Here is a 22,204-nt window from a genome sequence, read left to right as displayed (position 1 = left end):
CCCACGTAGTGAGACAGAGACCCTGAATTGGTATGTTTGGCAACACAGCTGCACAGCATTTGTACTCAAAGGCACAAGCCTAGTGCTCTTAATAACATGACAAACCAAGCTATTACTGTATATGATTTAATTTAGCAACAGAACACAAGTACCAAGGAGTGGCAATGGATTGATGCAATTAAGTGCACTTAATTAAATATTCAATGTTTAGTTACCACTCCAAACCATCCATCTGAAGCCTAGTTCTGTTTTGATTGGCTCATGTTTCTGTATTTCCATGGTTTTTCTTCTTAGCCTTCAACAGGACAAAACTACATAATTCAACAAACCACAGGCCAATGAGCCGAGGAGTGGTAGATGGAGTTTAATTTAGATAAATGTGAGATGTCACATTTTGGTTGGGCAAATCAGAGCAGGACTTATACACTTAATGGTAAGGTCCTGGGGAGTGTTGCTGAACAAAGAGACCTTGGAGTGCAGGTTCATAGTTCCATGAAGTGGAGTCACAGGTAGATAGGATAGTATTTTGTATGCTTTCCTTTATTGGTCAGAGTATTGAGTACAGGAGTTGGGAGGTCATGGTGCTGCTGTACAGGACATTGCTTCAGCCACTTTTGGAATATTGTGTGCAATTCTGGTCCCCAGGATGTTGTGAAACTTGAAAAGGTTCAAACACAATTTACGAGAATGTTATCAGGGTTGGAGGATTTGAGCTATAGAGAGAGGCTGAACAAGCTGGGGCTATTTTTCCTGGAATGTCAGAGGCTGAGGGTTGAACTTATAGAAGTTTATAAAATCATGAGGGGCATATATAGGAAAATAGGCAAGGTCTTTTCCCTGTGGTGGGGGACTCCAGAACTAAAGGGTATAAGATTTAGGAGAGGAGAAAAATTTAAAAGGGACATGAGGGGCAACTTTTTCACACAGAGGATGGTGTGTATATGGAATGAGCTGCCAGAAGAAGTGGTGGAGGCTGGAACAATTACAACATTTAAAAAGCATCTGGATGGGTATATGAATAGAAATGTTTAGAGGGATGTGGGCCAAGTACTGGCAAATAGGACTAGATTAGGTTAGGATGTCTTGTCAGCATGAACCAATCTTTATGATTCTATGACACCAGGATACGTCGCAAACTTATAGCTTTTTTCAGCCTTGACCCAAGTACAGTGTATCTTATTTCTGTAATTCATCATTGCACATTGGTATATTTTCTTTTTTACCAAACATCCTTGGATGTCTTTTAAATAACAGTCTACTCTGCTTAATTCAATGTTATCCAATATATAAAACTGGGAAATCAATTGTTTGCACTATGTTCCTACTTTGTCATTTTCTTTACATTGCATTATCCAAGTCACTGAAATTGAACAATATTTTTACTGTAAAATGAATTATATGGAGTAAATTGAATTAGCTATTTCTTAGGAGGTTTACAAATTTTTGTGTTGCTTATTTTGCCCCAGTCATGATGAAAGGGTACAAGGAACCCAGCATGTACTGTAGGTACCCTGTCCTCACAATGAGGCATGGTTTTGCCAATGGGGACCTAGTCAGAGGAGGAATCACAAACAGTCCTCTCACAGGTCTCCTTTCAGGACATTCTAGAGGAGGCCTACAACCCTCCGTTCCTCTGGCAAGATAACCTTTCCTATATCTGGCCCACCCAAGCACAAAGGATCCTGGGGTTTCCCAACCAAACTTCCAGGGCCAACAGGCTCCAATGCTGAGCAGGGTCCCTCCACCCCAGCTGCAGAACTAAGGAACACATTGAGATGTAGTGCGGGAGGGGACAAAGAGAGTTTATTGAGGCCACTTTGCTGGCATGGGTGAAAATGGGTTATAAACGATTCTGACCTTTTGTATAAATTTGTATTTAAATACATGGTTGTTAGTCTCTTTGTGTAGGGCCAAATAGTATTGTTACAGTATCAAGGAACACTTTGTGGTCAAAGACTATGTTCTAGAGATGCAGGTCGATGTTGAGAGAATCTAAACTAAAAATTAAATAAAAAGAATGCAATTAGGGAGATGGGGATGGATGTAAAAATTCCAAAAACTGACATTCTTATTGCTTTATCATTAACAGTAACATTTCAGAGTACCAGATGGAGGCTGATATCAGCTTAATATATAGCACAGCAGTTATTGTAGGCTAACAGTTTATTACTATAAAATCACACTGACTTTTGACAATAAATACATATTTATAAATTAATTTTAAATGGATAATGTCTTTAGAAAAATTCAAACTGGAATAAATCCAGTGGCTACCAGTATTAAAGTCTTCACCGAATATATTTAGTTCTTGCAATGGAATTTCATCAAAAGTTAATTTAAGTGGCTTAAAACTGAACAATTATGATATTTCATATCTGAACGGTAATGTTCACCCATTTATTGGGTGGCACTTTTACGGGTTGTTGTTTGAACCATGTAGTGAACAAATGAAATAAATATTTACAAGATGATGAGTGCCTATTGCAAATAGATCAACTATAAAATCCATTAAAAAGTAGAATTTTCCTTTCAGTAACATATTCTAGCTTCATCACTTCCTTGCATTTCTTATATTTCCAAATGAAATTAGCTGGCTCTGTTATGAACTCAGTAGAGAATGATAACTTCAAAAAATGTATTTGAGTTCCCAATGAGTGACTGAATGGGCAGCACAATAATTTTAAGTTTCGAGAGACCTTTCCTGTATCAAACAGACTAAAAGCAACATCAACTAAATCCTACTTTGGACACATCTTGTCAAAGCTTTTCATCCTGCACCCATTAAGACAATTCACAAGAAATATTAACATAAAAGGAAACTACATCTTTATACTGCATGAGACAATCATGTTGATTGGTTGGCAGGTTGACTCTGATTTGTACAGGCGTTGTCATGGAGAATGCATAATTTAAATGAGTGACAATGAACTGCCAAGCTGCGATTAAATTTAAGCCAATGAGGCTGACTGCTTTTGGTAAAGACATTGCTATGCAGAATGAACCAAAGACAGGCTATGGCTTATGTTGTACAGTTGAAACACAGACAGGGTGTGTACATATGCTTTCTGTCTGCAAAGAACACAGCTCTGTGTAGGAGTAGATGTAGCTTCCAGTACAGACAAATACAAACACACTTTGAGCCCAACTGACAATCTTGCATTGATTGTTAGAGTAATTCTTTGCACAATCAAGATTGTTTAGCAAATGCCATCCAATTATAGGATCACATTAAATGTAGGATACAGTGCTTAAAGTTTCTAAACGTTGACTGGGTAAGGTTAGCATCTTGCTTGTTGCAGACAGCTGAAACCTCACCCCACAAACGTATATGCATATGTGTGTGTATGGGTGTCTGTCTGTCAGGGGTGGGGTGTTGTCACTGTGAGAGAGAGTGTATATGTGTGTGTATGTGAGTGTAGAGTGTCTAAGTCTGTGAGGAGGTGCATGTGTCAGTGTGGGAGTGTATGTGTCTGTAGGAGTATGTGTGTCTCTGGGGTGGAGGATTGTGAGTGTCTGTGAGAGAAAGTGTATGCGAGTACAAATTCACCCCACAAACATGTGTGTGTGTATGTGAGAGAGAGTGTATATGTTTGTGTGAGTGTAGAGTGGTCTGTGAGAGGATGCATGTGTGAGTGTAGGAGTGTGTGTGTCTGCCTGTGTACGTGTATGAGTGTAGGAGTGTCTGTGTGTCTGTGTGTGTGTGCGCGCGTGTAGGAGTGTCTGTGTGTGTGTACAGTGCAATGGTGGTCATCTGCAGTGTGACATGAACCCGAGGTCTCGGTTGAGGCCCTCCGTATGGGTGCAGAACTTAGCTATCAGCTTCTGCTCGGCCACGTTTTGCTGCTGCCTGTCCCGAAGTCCGCCTTGGAGGATGATCACCTGAAGGTCCGAGATTGAATATCCTGGACCGCTGAAGTGTTCCCCAACTGGGAGGGAACACGTTTTTGGGGTGAATTTGTACTTGCAATGTTACATTGTACTTTGCTCAAAAACTGCATGAATTCATGTAAAACTCTGTTAACTCACATTTTAGATTAGAATCAGTCTAAACATTATGGCACAGACAGAGAACACAGGGGGCTAATACCTTCAACATGTTATCTGGCTCACACCAATTGTTACAGTTAACCTGAGAATGTAAGTTTTAAAAAAAGGTTTTGTGATTTACATCTGAAAGAAGTTAAACTATCATGGTATTCGAACAGATGAAAGACTCAACAAACAATCAAGGTATTTTTTAATGTATAATATCAATTACATCACACTGTAAATTTTTGCTATAAATTCTGTGTCTTACAATTGTGTCCTCTACAACCACCTGATGAAGGAGTGGCGCTATGAAAGCTAGTGCTTCCAATTAAACCTGTTGGACTATAACCTCGTGTTGTGCGATTTTTAACTAAAGTAAACTAGGCACTTTTCAGGGTTGAATGTGGCAGCTTTAGGCCAGTTCATAAATTTCCACAATACACATTGAGAAATGATCTGATCAGGGTAGCCATTATCGTGAAGGAGGCTTTATGCACTCTATTTCAGCTTCAAGCTTGCATGGTGAGCAAACAACTTGGGCCTTAGTAATCAGGCTACCCATAAGGCGAGTTATAGCATGTGGAACTGTAGGAATCCCTAATCACCGAAATGGAGCAGTCAAATGACCTTATTTCCCATGAAGTGCTAATTGAGAGATCTGCCAGGAACATTAGAAAGATTGAGTCAGAAGGTTGTAGGTTCAAGTCCCATTCCAGGTCGTAAGCACGGAAATCAAGGTTAGCACTCCAGTCCAGTATTGAAGGTGTTTGGTTTAATCACTCAAATGAGATGCTAAACCTACCATCCCATGTAAGTGTAAAAGGTTTAATGACATTATTTCAAACAGAACAGGGGTTATCCCTGGGTTCTGAGCAAAGTTAAGGCTAATCAACATTGCAAAAATAGATTATCTGGTCATTAACACATTGCTGTTTGTTGTAGCTTCCTGTGCACAAACTGTCGTGTTACATTGCATTGGCTGTAATGCACTTAGGCGTACCCAGGGAAAGACACTATATAAACACAAGACTTTCCTTTTTATCTACATAGAATTTATTTGCCAATTAAGCATCCAGTCAGCAAGTCTACAATTGTTGTCTTCGATTTTATTTGCAATCTTTGTATTAATTACATCCTCAGCAGTTTACTATTGTCCACAGATTTAGAAATTCTACATTGATTTAGAAACTGTACTTTGTTTCCAAATCCAATGCATTAATGCAAATCCCTGTTGAACACCACGTCCTGTCTTCTGCTCATTTTGAGTATGCACTTTTAATACTTATGCTCTCTCCTGATTTCATTTTCTGTAAATAGCAAGCTAGATATAAAAAGTGACATATTATATTTTATTGGAGGATGAATAGGCAGCTAAAATCTTGCTTTTGCACACCTATTTCAAATGTCATTTTTTGAACTATCTTCAATTCATTATTTTCCAGACAAATTATGACTCAACACAATTCCCTGGTCTTCACTAGTTCTTCATAAGTCAGCCATTAACTTCCTTTCTTCTTTCCCCTTCAGAAGGCACGTTGTTCAAAATATTAGTGCAGGTTGTGTCTTTCACCACAACCTCCGTGACAAATTGGGATCACCATGAGGAATTGCAAGGACTGAGTCTATGTTCTGATCTATTCCATCATAACAACAGAAAAGGTAAGATCTAATACACAGCTTGTTCCTTTTTAATTTCAAACCTTTAAATGTTGTATACTAACAACTCTGCCATGGTGACATGAACCTGTTCAAGTGCTCTAATTCACTCTTTAATTTTTATGAATAAAGGTAAAAAAAGACTATAACCATTGGAGGACATTAGTTTTTAATGTAATTATTTTACTTGTTCATGCAGGCAGTTAGAATGAGACAACACCCATTGCCATATGTACAAAATAATGACTTACAATTAGTTCATTGGAAAGCAAAAACAATTCCTTGGCCAATTGTACAATGCTGATCAGTGCAAATAGTTCTGATGACTAAATGCATCAATGTCATATTATTTAACATTAAATGTTTCCTTTAATATTAAATGTTATCTTTAACGTTTTTAAATTATGAGACAGTGCCCTTTGAAGATGGTCATTTGACAACATGTTGCCTTCAATTTGTAGAATGATCAAGCACAACATATGTTACAGCAGTAGCTCATTCTAATCAGAGCAAATAATTTTTTGTTGCATAAGCTTGTACTGAAGCTTTGATCTGAAAATGTGTTGCTGGAAAAGCGCAGCAGGTCAGGCAGCATCCAGGGAACAGGAGAATCGACGTTTCGGGCATAAGCCCTTCTTCAGGAATTATTCCTGAAGAAGGGCTTATGCCCGAAACGTCGATTCTCCTGTTCCCTGGATGCCTCCTGACCTGCTGCGCTTTTCCAGCAACACATTTTCAGCTCTGATCTCCAGCATCTGCAGTCCTCACTTTTTCCTCCACTGAAGCTTTAATGTCTATTTTCACAAAAATCATATTCAAAGGGTTTCTTTAAATCAAACTCAACAAACTTGCACTGACTGCTATTAAGACTACAATATGTATTTGCATTTAAAGCATTTTTCTGCAACAGCTTAAACCCAGGCCAGAATTCTAATGAAGATCACAGATCATGCTGATGAAGTTACCTAGACTTGAAACATTAGCTTACTGTCTCTCCATGGATGCTGTCTGACCTGCTGTGATCTTCAGCATTTGTTGTTTTCAGTATAGATTCCAGCAGCTGCAGTAATTTGTTCCCACAGAGTTTTCATGGAATGGACTCTTGACATTGGGAAAAGCCAACAGTGGGTTGGAAGCCTGCTGCATAATTTTGCTGTGCTTCTTTAACTCAGCCTTCAAGACAGGAAACCCAGAGGAAGGTGCTATCAGAGAAGGTGGGTTTGACAATGACCTGCACCTAACATTTAAAGCATCAATACTAAACGGGATTATAGCAGGAGTAACAATTCACCCAATCTGAACTTTTTCAGGATACAGGCAGGAACATTCATGATGGAGTCTCAGTTTGTGAAGGTTTCTCTATGAATCCACCAGCGTTCTTGGACTCATCCCCGGGAGTGTTGCTGTGGGCTGTAAGTGTCCGTGAAGAAACATTATTCCTATTAGATGTAAGGAAGAAGCCAGTTGGACATTGTGGAGGGGGTGAGCTGAAGAAGGAACCTGAAGCTTAAATAGTGGACTGCTGAATGATGGACAAAGATAGTAAGTGGCATGGCACATGCCAGTCTGCTCACTGACTTCTACAGGTTTCCCCTACACGGTACTCATCAGTTCAACACTGTCTGCAGATTCACCCATTTATCGTTTTCAACATATGCCCTCACATTCTCATCTGATAATAAACAAATATTGACACTTTGCAGTGTCATCTTACTGCCATCCCTTGCAGCAACCCTCCTTAAAGTTATCCTCCCATCCTCTCAGCACAATCCATTCCACCCACCTGTAACTCTCTGCCTTCTCTCCCATACAGGGGAAGAAATTGCAGAATGCCAGGAATAAATAGAGGGTATTGGTGGGTACTGGTGCCTACTGATCTCCTGATCATGGCAGAACAGCAGGCCATGAAGATCAGCAGAAGGGTAGAGTACATGGTCATTGCAGGTGGAAAATGGGTATCACCAAATTTCCAGATTAAGTTGGCAGTAAAGAAATTTAGGGCTGAGGTGACAGATGTCAACAATGGCCTGCAGAGAAAGTCTGTGCCTTGTAATGCCATGTCAGGAAAGCTGACCCTTTTGCTTGGGTTCACTGATTTGTCAGGATCAGTTCCTGTGAGCAGGAGCTCTGTACTCATTCCTTTTTCCTGTGAAGTTACAGGTAGCTGAGAAGGTATCGACTGGCTATGTTCCCACTGCCCATAATGCTGATCCTCTAGTTTGCAAATTTAGGTCTTATGTAGAGCTGCCTAATCAATTCTTACACTGCAGTAAAGGCTTAACTGTAGATCCAAGTCAAAGTAAGTTAAAGTTGGCAGAAATGACCTCAAACCGCAAGTCACCTTGAAAACCATGAAAGCACACACTCAGAAGAAATCTTAAATGAAGGACTGTCAGACTGCTGCATTTAAATGGTTTCCAGTTAATTTCACAGTTCTGTTAATCCCCAGTAAGTTTCAGACATCTCAGCAAAGCCAAAGTGCAGGATTAAATCATCAGACAATTAGTTTTCTACACATTTAAATCACAGTCCGTACCCCAGGGTTTTCCTCACAACCTGAAATATGCAGTGGATAAATCGGGAAGTTGGCTTTGTATTGCTTTTCGAACACACTGCAATTTTCTTGCTTTCTTCATCCTGACAAGAAATTGCAAATGGCCCTTGTTGAGGGGTGAGACATCGCCCTTTTGGTTGTGTGGTCACCGAAGAGTTAGGGAACAATATTCCATGTTCTAATACTGATTTCCCTGCCACTTTTTAGAAAAAAGATCTGTCTCATCATCAAATGTCTTTGCAGTTGTCAAAACTGAAACAAACTGCCATTTTCTGATATGTAACTTCTTTGCATTTTACTAACACAATAGAACTAGCAACTCAAAAATAAAAGGTCCTTGATTAGTCCAAACAGTAGTTGCCATTTTCACAGTCAAACCCCTCGAAAACAGAAATAAATTATTCATCACACTGGTGGTAGCGGCAGCTAATTATATTTGGACAGCTTTCACATTCAGCTTGTTGTGAAAAGTTCATATCTACTTGCTGTTGTTAATGTGAAATGCAAAGAACTAAGACAAAAAAATGTTTGCAAGAGAATCTATGTCAACAGAAAGAAGGATGGAAGTATTAAATCTTGATAAAAATGGAAAGCTTGCGGCTGATGTTATGTCGTAGAGAATGACCTAGTGGGTATACAAGCAATCCACAGCTGCTAGATTGGAGTCATTTTTCCCTTTGAACCTCATTATAAATTAGACTGAGCTTAGTGATGTGCATATTATATTAAACAAGTCCCGCAAGAAAGTGAAACGTTCCCAGAAGATCTAATGAATGACTCTGACAGCGTGACTTTGTAGCTACCAGGTGCTACATTGAAACGGATGCAAATCCCAAGCAATTTGGAACAATCTGTTAGGATGTTCTCTTAACACTTGGCTTCTTCAATATACTTCCAAGTCACATCAGATGCCCATTCCTGCATCACTCTGCCAAATTCATGATAATGTGCATCTGGAAGCACTTTACATCCACACAGAAATAGTAACGTAACTATTCAGAGGTGTATCGTGCATTTCATTTACATGTGCATTTATAATGAATTTCTGATCTCCTTAGTTAAAGAAGCCAAATCAAAAGTCGTGTTGTGTTTCTAGAAATCACTCAGAATCTGCACTTTTACATGCAAGTTGTAGTCTGAGCTATGGATCATGATGATAGAGGCTCCAGTTTACTTTCCATCTGACCAGGTATTTTTCCCTCAATTACTATCTGCCATTGGTGTGAGCTGGAAGGACTTATAGGCTAACAACCTAGCCTTCATTCAGGAGCCAAATTATGTACAAGCCATCCTCAATCATCAAGCTCTGATTGGGACCCAACCCCAGAGGTTACACAAAAGTATTGACAATATTTTTATTTCAATGTCTTTAGATTCATTAGTCACTAAATCAACGGGACAGAAGTATGCTCGCTGAAAATTATTAGCTCTAAATGAGGCGAACAAAAGTGGTCCATCAGTGTGATAAATTTATCATAAAATGTGGAGCCGTTCTGGGTTGGTTTCCTTGGTGCAGCTAAGATTGAGAGGGGAACTGACCAAAGTGTAAAGGATCATGAGAGGAAAAAAATAAGTTGGATAATTTTCCATTAGCAGAGGGGGTTAATGGTCATAGAGAAAGTAAGTGGCTAAGAGGAGAGTTGAGGAGAATCTTTTTTCAATCAGAAGGTGGTGGAAGTCTGGAACCCACTCTCTGATGAGGTGATGGAATCAGAGAGTAACAACATTTAAGCAGTATTTAAATAATCCCTCTCGTTGCCATAGCCATCAGGGGCAAGGGCTAAAATCTGAAAATTGGGACCAGTACAGTCAGATCTTTGTTGGCTGGCATGGATACGATCGGCTGAATGGACTCCTTCAGTTCTGTAAACATATGTGAGACTATAAACAATTCCTAACGGAGTATTAATGCATTCCCATGAAATCCCCATTGCATTGTAAATGCTAGAGATGCAGCCTTTTCCTGGTGTTACTGTAGAGACACATTGCATTAACATACTAAATATTTGCTGTCAAAATAGTGGTGAGGTTAATAACTATTAGTTTTTAAACATGGTAAATGATACAGCAACTTCGAGTGCAGAGTAGATATGCAGTTGAATGCGAATATTAAATAGTTTCTGTGAGTGTTGTGCCTCCACCAGCACCGGGGGCCTGGTGGTATTATTGCTAGACTATTAATTCAGAAACTAGGAAAAAGTGAGGACTGCAGATGCTGGAGAATCAGAGTTGTAAAGTGTGGAGTTGAAAAAGCACAGCAAGTCACGTAGCATCCAAGGGCAGGAGAGTCAACGTTTCAGGCATAAGTCCTTCATCAGGATTCTCCTGCCTGCTGCTCCCCTCGCCAAGTTCTTCCAATATAGCTACAACAATGGCATCTAGCCGACCATGTGGAAAATTGCCCAGGTATGTCCTGTACACAAAAAACAGGACAAATCCAACCCGACCAATTACCACCTCATCAGTCTACTCTCAGTCATTATTAAGTGATGGAAAATGTTATCAATAGTGCTATCAAGCAGCAGATGCTCAACAATAACCTGCTCAGTGACACCCTAGACCCAACCATCTTCAGCTGCTTCAACGATCTTCCCTCCGTCATTAGGCCAGAAATGGGAATGTTCACATAATGTTCAGCAACCTTCACAACTCCTCAGATACTGAAGCAGTCCATGTTTAAATACATCAAGATCTGACCAGATCAGGCCTGGGTAGACAAGTGGGAAGTAACAAGTGTGGCACATAAATACCATCTCCAATAAGAGACAATTTAATTACAGGCCCTTGACATTCAATGGTGTAACCATCACTGAATCCCCCACTTTCAACATCCTAGGGGTTACCAATGACCAGAAGGTCAACTGAACTTGCCACATAAACAGTGACTGCAAGAGCAGGTCAGAAGCCTGGAATACTGCAGTGATTAATTCATCTCTTGATTCCCCAAAGCCTGTCCACCGTCTACAAGGCACAAGTCAGGCGTGTGATGGAATATTTCACACTTGCACAAATCGATGCAGCTCCACCAACACTCAAGTCACTTCAAACAATCCCAGACAAAGCAGTCTGGGACCACATCCTCATTCACCGTCTCTACCACTAACATTCAGTAGCTGCAGTGTGTATTATCTACAAAATGCACTGCAGAAATTCTCCAAAGATCATCATACAGCGCCTACCAAACCTATGATCACTTCTATCTAGAAGTACAATGTCAACAGAAATTTGGGAACACCACCACCTTCAAGTTCACTCCAAGTCACTGCCTCTCCTGACTTTGAAATATATCTTTGTTCCTTCACTGTTGCTGGATCAAAATCCTGGAATTCCCTCCCAAAATGGCATTGTGGGTCAATTGCGGACTGCAACAATTCAAGAAGGCATCTCACCACCACCTTTGCCCAGGCAACTATAAACGGGCAATAAATGCTGGCCCACCAGCGATGCCCACATCTCACAAGCGAATAAAAAATACTCTACTTGCAGAATCTATCAAACTGAAGTTACTATATAAAACTCAATTGTCAGCACCCCTTTCAACACATATTCATTGTTAAATTAGTACAAATCAACTTTTCTAGCACTGAAAATTAGCTTTGTATGTTCACAGTTCCATTCCTTCAGTTAAAGTTTCAGGCTGAATCTTACAATTTTTTGGCTAAATCCAAGTTGTGATGAATTTTTAGAGCAATTTCCACCAAGAGGCCTAGCCGACTCTCTCACCGTATCTTATCAAACTCACCTCATTAACTATCTATACCACCTGTAAGTGGCTGATTGAGCATTTCCAAGCCTCAGAATGCTATCAAAGGCTGCCCTTTGCTTACTACACTGGGACTCCCTGAGTGAAAAGTAACCACAATGAGGCCTGCTGATAATCATAACAAGCTTCCCTCTGTCATGTCTGTGCTAAGCACAAGGCAAGATGGAAGTAATACGTGCTGTGTACCTCTGGGTGTGGGGTCAAAGGCAAGGCAAGATAAGAATACTATGAGCATCCAGGTAAGGTCAGTATGAGTGAGTGCAATAAAGATGAAAGGCTTATGCCTGAAATGTCGACTCTCTTGCTCCTCGGATGCTGCCTGACTTGCTGTGCTTTTTCAGCGCCACACTTTCGACTCTTGACTCTCCAGCATTTGCAGTCCTCACTTTCTCCTATGACTGAGTGCTATGGCAATTAGCAAAAATGCAGCTTGGTCCAGAGCTGTGTGTGTGTCCCTGAGTAGTTTCCTTGCTGTGCATTATGATGGTAGTTCCCAATGCAGCCTGAAATACAGCACTGAAGTATAACAGCATTCTGTACGTATGTCATAGATGTGCCATGAGGGTGACGTATGGAATGCCAATGTCCGTGGAAGTATAAGGCCAGTACCAATGGAATGTGACCTGACCACTTTGGTGCCCGGTGACCAACATGAAGGCTGTTCAGAGAAAGCAGCAAGTTGAACTTAGCAGAGGCCTGCTCTGGTTTCCATTTCAATTTTTTTTTTATATTTAGCTTGTTTGGTGGGTGTGGTAAGATAGAAAATGAATTATAAGTGAGGCCAGTTGGGCCTCTCACAAAAAAATGTTTAAAAGACAATGATCCTCCTGAAGTGAGAAACTTGCAAATTGCTTGTGAAAAGCATGAAAGGTGGTGCAAGATGCTCCCAATGTTGAAATAGGCCTCACTGGAATTCTTGTCTGATTCTGTCATAAATCTTGCCATTGTTCACGCTGCTCAGAGTCCTGTAGGGTTCAGGCCTTACTTTCCATTACCATCTCTCTTATTTCTCTTTTAATCAAATTTCATTTTCCTTCTTTTTATTTCCTTTTGCTTCTGATTTGACATTGAATTCACTCACTGTAACTTATTCTTCCTTTTCTACCCATCTCTGTTCATGGCTGAGTGCTTCCCTCTGACAGTGCACGGAGATGCACAGTTGGCTGCCCAGATCCCAAATGCCCCGAGTCTCTCTTCATGGTGTCAGCAGTTTGTACTTGCAGCAACTTACAAAGCAAAAAAAAACCCTCAATGTGCAGAAACAAATCTGACAAACAGCAAATGCGACAACATAATTTGGATCATTATTTTCTGTTTTTATTTCTGAAAATGCAGAAATGAATTTGCTTAAACGAAGTAATAAACTTCACTTTCAGGACATGTTTTTCTGACCTGGAGATGTTTGTACATTTCTACTACTACAAAAAAGTCAATAATTCAAGTATTGAGGGCTCTTGTTGCATAATGGGCGTGTCCCTATCCTCTGAGCCAGAACTTGGATTCAAGCCTCACTTGCTCCAAAGATGTGTGATACCATCTCTGAACAGGTCGATTAGAAACTATCTATCAGTATTGAATGTATCCTCAAAACATCCTTTGTAGTGCACAGCTGACTCCTTTAAGTATGCTGATCCCTTAATTTCTTTTTGTGTGGCTGTGCCCACACACCTAAAAAAGCCAACTTGTGTGTATCATGTGCGTGAATGTTTGGGTGCCTCAGGGCAGCTTAAAGGGAACATTGCTAGTGTTACATAATATTCACAGCACAGGCTGTGAATCACTCCTCCCTTTTCTAAACGCCAGTGGAAATAAGCCCAGTCTGTTCAACCTGTCCTCATAAGACAATCCACTCATTCTGGGTAACAATCCAGTAAACCTTCTCTGAACGACTTCCACGACATTGACATCCTTCCATAAACAAGGAGACAAAACTGCAAGACATGGTCTCACTCCAATGCCTTGTATTATTGAAGCAAACATCCTTACTTTTATGTTTGATTCCTCTCACAATAAAGGACTGTGTTCTATTAGTTTTCTTAATTACTTGCTAGACCTACATACTTTTTTAAAAATGACTGATGCACTAGAACACCTGGATCCTTCTGAATCTCAGAATTCTGCCATCATTCTCCCTTAGAAAGCACTCTCATTCTTATTCTTTCTGCCAATGTGAACAATTTTACATTGAACTCCACTTGCCAGATTTTTGCTGACTCGGTCTATAATAGGTACCCTAGTCCTTTCAGGTTCCTTCCTATTCCAAGTTGGATTTGGGTGCAGCTTTTAGGTGAGGGAGGGGGACTTCACAACAAGTGACCACAACTTCTTGCCTCAGGGACATTTAAATCCAGGAGGTGAGCTCTTTTAGATCAAAGACAGTGTCAGCCATAATGGAGGGTTAAGTGTAGCTGCCCTTTTGTACTTGTGCAGGCATTCTATTTGTTGCCTGTAAGGAAGGATTGAAATCAAGTCATCAATTTCAGCAGAGCCTTTGACAAGGTCCCACAAGGGAGACTGATCAATAAGATAAAAACACATGGGACACAGGGTAACTTGGCAAGTACAAAATTGCTTTTGTGGCAGAAAACAGAGGGTGTGGTAGAAGGCTGTTTGTGTGATTGAATTCAGGTGTCCAGAGACACATACTGGAATCAGTGATGGGTCCTTATTGTTTGGTATGCATATAGACACAAACCTGGCATTGTGGTTGATAGTGAGATGAAAGGAGGATATAAACAGATTGGTTAAATGGATTTTAACCCTGATGTCTCTATAGTCCAAGAGTCAAAAAAAAAGAGAAGAAAAGAGAAAAAGAGAGAAAAAATATAGAAGAGAGAGAGAGAAAAGAGAAGAGCGAACTTGTAGTGGGTTTAACCTGGGGGTCACCACACCTCAGGTGAGGAGTGAGGTTGTGATGACAGGACCTTCATGGTAACCTCAGTCAGTGTGGAAACTGAACCCTCGCTGTTAGTGTCACTCTCCATCACAAATCAGCTGTCCAGCTAACTGAGTTAACTGTCTTCAATGGACTATTTAGGCAAAGACATTCATGATTTTGCAATGAAAGGCAGTTTCATTAATACTCAGCTTTATGTAATGACACATTTCTCCTTCAATCTTTCAACTGTAGGCTTTTGGAATAACGAAGGAATCCAGGAATCGGTAGAGTCAGAGGTTTGAATACAAAAGTTCAGCATCTCTGAAATGTAACCATTGCAAAAAAAGTCTTCAAAATGAAGGTATTTCTTTGAGATAGATTGGAAAGAAATAATTTTGTGCAAGAGGTATCAATAACATCCTTGAAGGAGGTGGTTTTGTCTTTATTTCTTTCTGTTGTGCAAACCTGCTGTGTTCAAATTGGCTTCCTTGCGTCATGCGCCAGTGACTACACTTCAGTGATACTTAATTGGCTATGAGGTACTTTGGGATATCCTGGGGCCATGAAAGATACCATATAACCAATCTTTGTTTTCATTATTACTGAAGGACAGGTATAATTGTCCCTGAAAAGAAACAGAAAATACTTCATTTGCAATTGAATATTAAATTGCAGAAATTTGGTGCTCCTTTTGGATACTACTTCAACTGTTTATGAGCAGTACATAGCTGACCAATACCAAACCAAATTAATTCCTATTGGAATAATTCAGTTGTAGGTTGCACAAATATATTTTGCATTGAATTTCAAACTGCTATTTGCAGAGTCACTGACAAGAATATTAAAACTACAAATAATCTAAAAGGTAATATGATTGTAAAGGGATTAGTTCATCAATGGTATTCAAATAGAATCATAGAGTCATACAGCATAATTAACTTATATTAACATATAACTTATATTAAGGTCTCACTAATGCAGCACCAAATGTCTGTATAATGGGTGGTTTTACTTTTTGGCCAATATGGTGATTTAATAATGAACTATATATAGAGTTCATGATTCATCATACTCTTTACAACACTCTGTCTCCTTCCATTATTTACAATATAAAGGTCTGAGAAGAGAATCTAAACTGTAAAGTCAAGAAGGTTGATGGCCACTGACGCGGATAGTACTGCAGATATAGAGTAGACTAGATTAAGAGATGACATGAGTTGGGATGTCTGCCTGGATAAACTTGCAAGAATAGGGCTGAGTGAACTCACGGAAAGAATTTTAATTAATGAGAAGAATTTTGATGTCAATGCTTGATGACATCTCTCTGCAGCTCACTGGTCAGGACCCAGGAGAATTCAGCCAACTATGAGGCAGAGCCTATTTGCAGACAAGTCTGCGGAAGGCAGAGTGAGCACTGATTCATAATGACTCCACATGTTTTGTAGAGCCAGGAGAGCCACTTCTCTCCCCAGCTCCACGTTCGCATGGCTTTAAAAGTGATACTGAAGCTATTCTGGGCAGTTTCCAGTGATGTTTCAAGGACTATTACCAACTTACAGCAAGGCAATATTCAGTTGTTTGATTCTATCAAAATAGTTCCAGTGTACATTACATAGGATCTGTTTCAGTGTTGGGTGGCAGCAGCAGAGTAGCAGCATTCGCGTTCCTGCTTCTTTCTTCTGTCCATTTCCCTTGTTCTTGCTTTCTCTTTCTACTTTTCTTGATAGCTCTCTCTTGCCTTTTGCTCCGGGGGAGCCTGGCTGTGGTAGAACCGGTTTTTCAGCAATGGCAGCGAGTGTGAGCCCAGTGATGAGAGATGGCACCAGAACATGGCAACTTTGATGTTGGTGGGCCCAGCACTGGATGCAAGGTGGTGGCAATGGTATTGGCATCGATGGCAGCTCTGATGTCAGTGCCAGTTCACTCTTGCTTTTGTTCAGGAAACTTGCCGACTCTGATACTTCACTTGATTCCAAGATGACCTTAGTGAGGTGGGCCCAGTGACAAGTGGATGGCACAGAGCATGACGACTTTAATGTTGGTCAGTCCTGCACAGATGGTAGCAAGGCGCAGGGCTTTCAGCAGTGGCAACAGTGGTGACAAAGCGGTGGTTGCAGCAGTGCTGGCACCACGGTGATGGTGGGTCCACTGCGGGTGACATTGGTGAGCCTGGCTCAGGTCTCATGATGGTGGCACAGAGGGTGATCTGGATATTTTATGTTCCTTTTGTTTCTGTTTCTTTAATTTCAGTTCTTGTTTCTCAAACTGACTATTGTGTTCTAAGATGGAGGAGAGTGGTGACTCTGCACAGCTTTCACTGTACTCAGATACACATGACAATAAGATCTAATCAGGTCTTTTTCTCATGCTCTTTAGTAAATCTAGCACTCCAAACAGCCACTGTACTTTCAACAAATGGCCTTATATAACAATTCAACACAGTGAATAGGTCAATTTGAGGCATGCTGTAATGCTTGAAAAACAGCATGTGAAATCTTCCAAATGCTCTCTTAGGCATCTAACGGATATTGCAATCCCATTTGAGAGATCACTTTGACTTCAGATTCCAAATAGCTGAATGCATGTAGGTTGCTCAATCTTGACATCATCTAAATTGATGAGACAGGATTTGGGTGGATGAGTGAGAAGACAATTCATTAGCTTTGTATTATTGGAGGTTTAGATTAGATTAGATTAGATTACGTAGTCTCATGTGATCTGATCCCATGCACTCAGTGAATGCAGGATTTTCTGAATTTGACAAATTAGACACCCACAAATTAGCTTCTGGCTCCTGAGCATATGCCACTGTTCCTATAAATAAGTTTGAACTTAATCCACGTTGCAGAACATTTTGCAGAACTTATTTACAACTTTCCTTGTGAATTGCAGCATTATCAATAGCTGTAGGTAGTGTCTCTCATTCTGTAAATGCAGATAGCCAGGGAGTGGGTGCCTAATAAATTTGGTTCATCTGGACATGCGTGTATCCCCTTATTTCCAATCTCCTTCAGGAAGTACATTTTCAGGATTTTTCTTTGGGAATATCATTATGGCCGAATTGAGTATAAATAGTTGTGCCAATGATTGCCAGCAAAAGTTTTCTTTTAGCAAAATAAAAATCATTCCCTGGTTGTCTCGTCACTGGGCTATTTGTATGATCTGCTGTAATCAACCTGTTCAGAGATGTTATTACACACCTTTGGAGCAGGTGGGACTTGAACCCAAGCCTCTTGGTTCAGAGATAGAGACACTACCACTGCACCATAAGAGGGCCTATGATCTGCTCTGTGTGTGTGTATATATATGTTCAATAGGTGATAATAGCTATAGGTTACTTAAGAGATTAAAGATAATTTACTTGCTAATAGAATTATTCCTATACTCTTTGTATTGCCATTTGATACAAAACATTCAATTTTTCATAACAGGTTTTAGCATTTTAAAACTCAACCAGAAACAATAGGCATTATTTTTGCAACATACTTTTCACTTTAGATAATGATGTAACACCATTGTTTAGAGGAAATAAAATAAAAACGAATGGCTTTTTAAATTGTTCCATACTGCAAAATACACTGCTCAGGTTTGTAAAATAGGTATCAAACTGTCCCAGGTCTGCGGAAATTCTAAGCACACGTAGGCACAAAAAGAAAAAATGTTGCAAATGTTGTAAATTACCTTTATGTAGGGATATGCTTCAATTGGTCTCCTGCAAATAACAGCTAATATTTAAACTCTGGCAGATAAAATTCACGAATACACAAATAATAATGGCATGTGCTTCAGAGTACTGGTACGGGTGTTAAAAAAGTCAGAAGATGACGTTGCAATGGAATCAGCTTGCAAAATTGATTTTTATTTTCCCCAGTGTTGTTGGCAGTGTGAGTGGGGCATCAAATCCAAATTCAATAATATCTCACTTCAACAGGGTTGTTTAAAATGCACAGCATGCTGCTCCTGCGGTGAGCTGGATCACAAATGCGTCTCTGGCTAAAACAACACTGAGGGGGGAGATTTTGGCCACCAAAATTTAGCTGCTTAAGCTGAATGCAATAATTTATTGCAAGTTCTGAGATATTTGAAACAACTGTCCTTGAAGAGAATGAATAAAGCAAAGCGAAAATGCATTTCAGGCCTCTGGAAACAGAGCAACCTTCAAATCTCTCAGGTTAATACATAGAAATGTTACCCTGCAGTGCACTCATCTGGACACAGTTCTTTACAAACTATGCACTACTGAAATTGGTCATTCCTTTTTTGGATGTGGGGATTGTGCTACATGGCCTGATGATGCCCATAGCACACAAATTTCATCCTGTTTCCTGGTGTAGATGGTTGGAGGGCAGTCCAATTTGGCAGTCCAAGAATGTAGGAAACCAGCACAAAGCCTAGATATTGTTCTGTTCATAAAAGCAGTCTATCACTTTTAAGGGAGATTGCATATTAACAAATGCCTGTTGCTCATTGATACTGATGCAATCTAAGTAAGAACTAGAACAGAGAGAGCGCTCCCGAGTATGTGGATGCAGCACTAGAGGTATTCGTGACCAAAGTGGACAAGAGAAGAGAGGGATGTTTTCATAGGGAACCAGGAGGCCCTCAAGAGCAACACTCAGAAGACAGTGGAAGGCGGTGGCAAGAGAGGTTAGTGGTGGAGTCTAGTCCCAAGGAAATGGCAACAGTACTAGAAATGTTTAATAATGTCACATGTACCATCAAGGTCAGCAAATGTATGTTTACATCGCATCTTGTACTCACCGATCTATTAACCTCACATATATCTCAAAGTACCACAGTCGTGTGAGTAACTCAGTAGTACTCACAACCATTAAGGACTCACATCTAGCAATTTGGAGATTCATTTAAAATGCAGCACCACAAAGGTAATCATCTCTGGATAACTGAGCTAGAAGAAAATTTGACATTGGGCAAGTAAATTCAAAGAGCTTAAAGTGTACCTCAAAGATTGGTGAGAGAGAACTGTGCTATGATCCATGGAAAAATGCTCCGTCCAATGGGGAACAAGAATGCTGTACTGTTGGGGTGGCCACCATCTAAATAGCATTTTGCATGTTTGCCGTCATTGCTCAGACCATTGAGTATAGGAGATGGGATGTCAAGTTATGGTTGGACAGTACGTTGTTGAGGCCATCTCTGTACAGTTCTGATCACACTGCTTTGGAAGGATGTTATTAAATTGGACAGAGTACAGAAAAGATTTATAAGGATGTTAGTTTCTGTAATAAGGAGAGGCTAGATAGGCTGAGACTTTTTTCACTGGAGCATAGAAGGTTGAGGGGTGACCATAAGACATAGGAGCAAAATTAGGCTATTAAGCCCATTGAGGTTTATAAAATCATAAATGGCATGGAAAGGGTGAATAGTAAAGGTCTTCTCCAAAGGGCAGAGCAGTTCAAAATTAGGCAGGAGAATTGTAAAGTGGTAGGAGTAAGATTAAAAAAAAGGGACCTGAGGGGCAACTATTTCACCCAGAAAGTTGTTTGTACATGGAATGAACTGCAAGAGGATGTGTTTGATATAATTACAACATTTAGAAAACATTTACATAAGTACATGAATAGGAAAGGTTTAGAGGGATATGGGCTAAATGCAGAAAAATGAGACTAGTTTAGTTTGGGAAAATTGTTCAACATGGATGAGTTGGACCAAAGGGTCTGTTTCAATGCTGTATGACTCTATGACTATGGTTGTAGGGAAGGTTCTAAGGATTCACATAAGGGGAAATTTGAAAAGTTAAAAAGAGAAAGGACAAAACAATAGTGCAGGATAGCAATGTGGGTAATGACAACCAGAGTGTGACAGGAAGAAACAGGTATACAAATAAGATTATAACAACAAGTAAGATTGGAGTAGGGAAAATTATTAAAATTTGTAAAACTACATTCAAAATTCATAACAAGGTAGATGAACTGACAGTAAATATAGAAATAAATGAATATAATATGATTACCATTACACAGACATGACTACAAAGTGACCACGCCTGGGATCTGAATATTCAAAGGTATTGTTTTGGAAAGAAAAGGAGAAATGGAATCCGTTTGCAATGAGATTAGTACAACAGCGAGAGTTTGTCTCGCTTTGGAGAAATAAGGTGTAGAATCATTTTGGGTGGAGATAAGAATAGCAAAGTAAATAAGTTTCTGATTGGTTCTCAGTCCTCTGACAGTAGCTACACTGTAAGAGTCAGTGCACATCAAGCAAGAATGAGATCTTGTGAGAAATGTACTGCAATAATTGTGGAAATTTTAGTTTTCCTATAACTGAAAGATGAGATCTTCAAGTTTGTTTGGAATAGTTCTGGAACCAAATAAGGTACAGGATATTCTACACCTAGTAATGTGTAAGAAGATAGGATTAATTAATGGCTATCTAGTAAAAGGATCCTCATGGTAAGCATGATCCTATCATGTAGAATTACATATCAAGTTTGAGGGTGAGAAATTTGAACTTGAAGTCTTCAACTTAAGGCAACTACTCGGGTATGAATATAGAGTTATCAAAATAGAACCAGAAATGGATTAAAAAGTAAGATGATAAAGAAAGCAGTAGTACACATAGAGCATTGAACATTACAACGCAGTGCAGGTCCTTTGGCCCTCGAAGTTGCGCTCACCTGTGGAACCAAGCTGAAGCCCATCTAACCTGCACTATTCCACCTCAAACATCAAAAACTGTAAGTACAACAAACTTTTATCCACCAACCTCTATAACCAGCGCTCCTTAAACATTCCGGAAGATTCCCCTGGCCTCGGAACCTATTCCGCCATTAGCCATGCAGCTAATACAGCTGCCACCTCCATGTTGATTGATGATGTCACTTCCGCCCCCATCATGGCCACTCCCACAACCTCTTCCACCCCTCACAAATCCTCATGCATCACACGTGACATCACTTCTGCCCCTCACATCATCGCTGATGCCACATGCTCAGTGACTTCCGCCACCTCTACTGCCGTTGTCACCACCACTTCCGCCCCCACCAATGACACTCACCTGCATTCTGCTGACATGCCCCCATAGACCCCACTGTCACTATCCCCACCCCCCAGAACCCCGAGGGGAACACTACCCCTGCTCATTACTCCACCCCCATTCCACCCACCACCACACCCACTCCAGTTACAGGCTCGCCCTCACTCCCGGCTCCACACCCACACCGGGTCCCAGTTCCCAGCCATGCTGAGCTTTCACCATCCCTCCAGACCTCCCCCTCACTGAGGACGAACAATTAGTCCTCAGCAAAGGACTCACCTTCATCCCCCTCTGCCCACCCATCAATGAGTTTAATACACGCTGT

At 40.3% G+C, this 22,204-nt stretch overlaps 1 protein-coding gene across 2 annotated transcripts in view; it reads right to left on the bottom strand.

Moving 5' to 3' along the window:
• clcn2c (chloride channel 2c) overlaps positions 1–22,204 on the bottom strand; it is a 611,909-nt gene that overhangs the window by 151,345 nt on the left and 438,360 nt on the right. The window lies entirely within an intron of this gene.

Source organism: Chiloscyllium plagiosum, chromosome 13 (assembly GCF_004010195.1).
Source record: "Chiloscyllium plagiosum isolate BGI_BamShark_2017 chromosome 13, ASM401019v2, whole genome shotgun sequence".
NCBI classification, from domain to species: Eukaryota; Metazoa; Chordata; class Chondrichthyes; order Orectolobiformes; family Hemiscylliidae; genus Chiloscyllium; species Chiloscyllium plagiosum.
The sequence above is the reverse complement of the archived record's forward strand: the minus strand, read 5'-3'. Positions and strand labels throughout refer to the sequence as shown.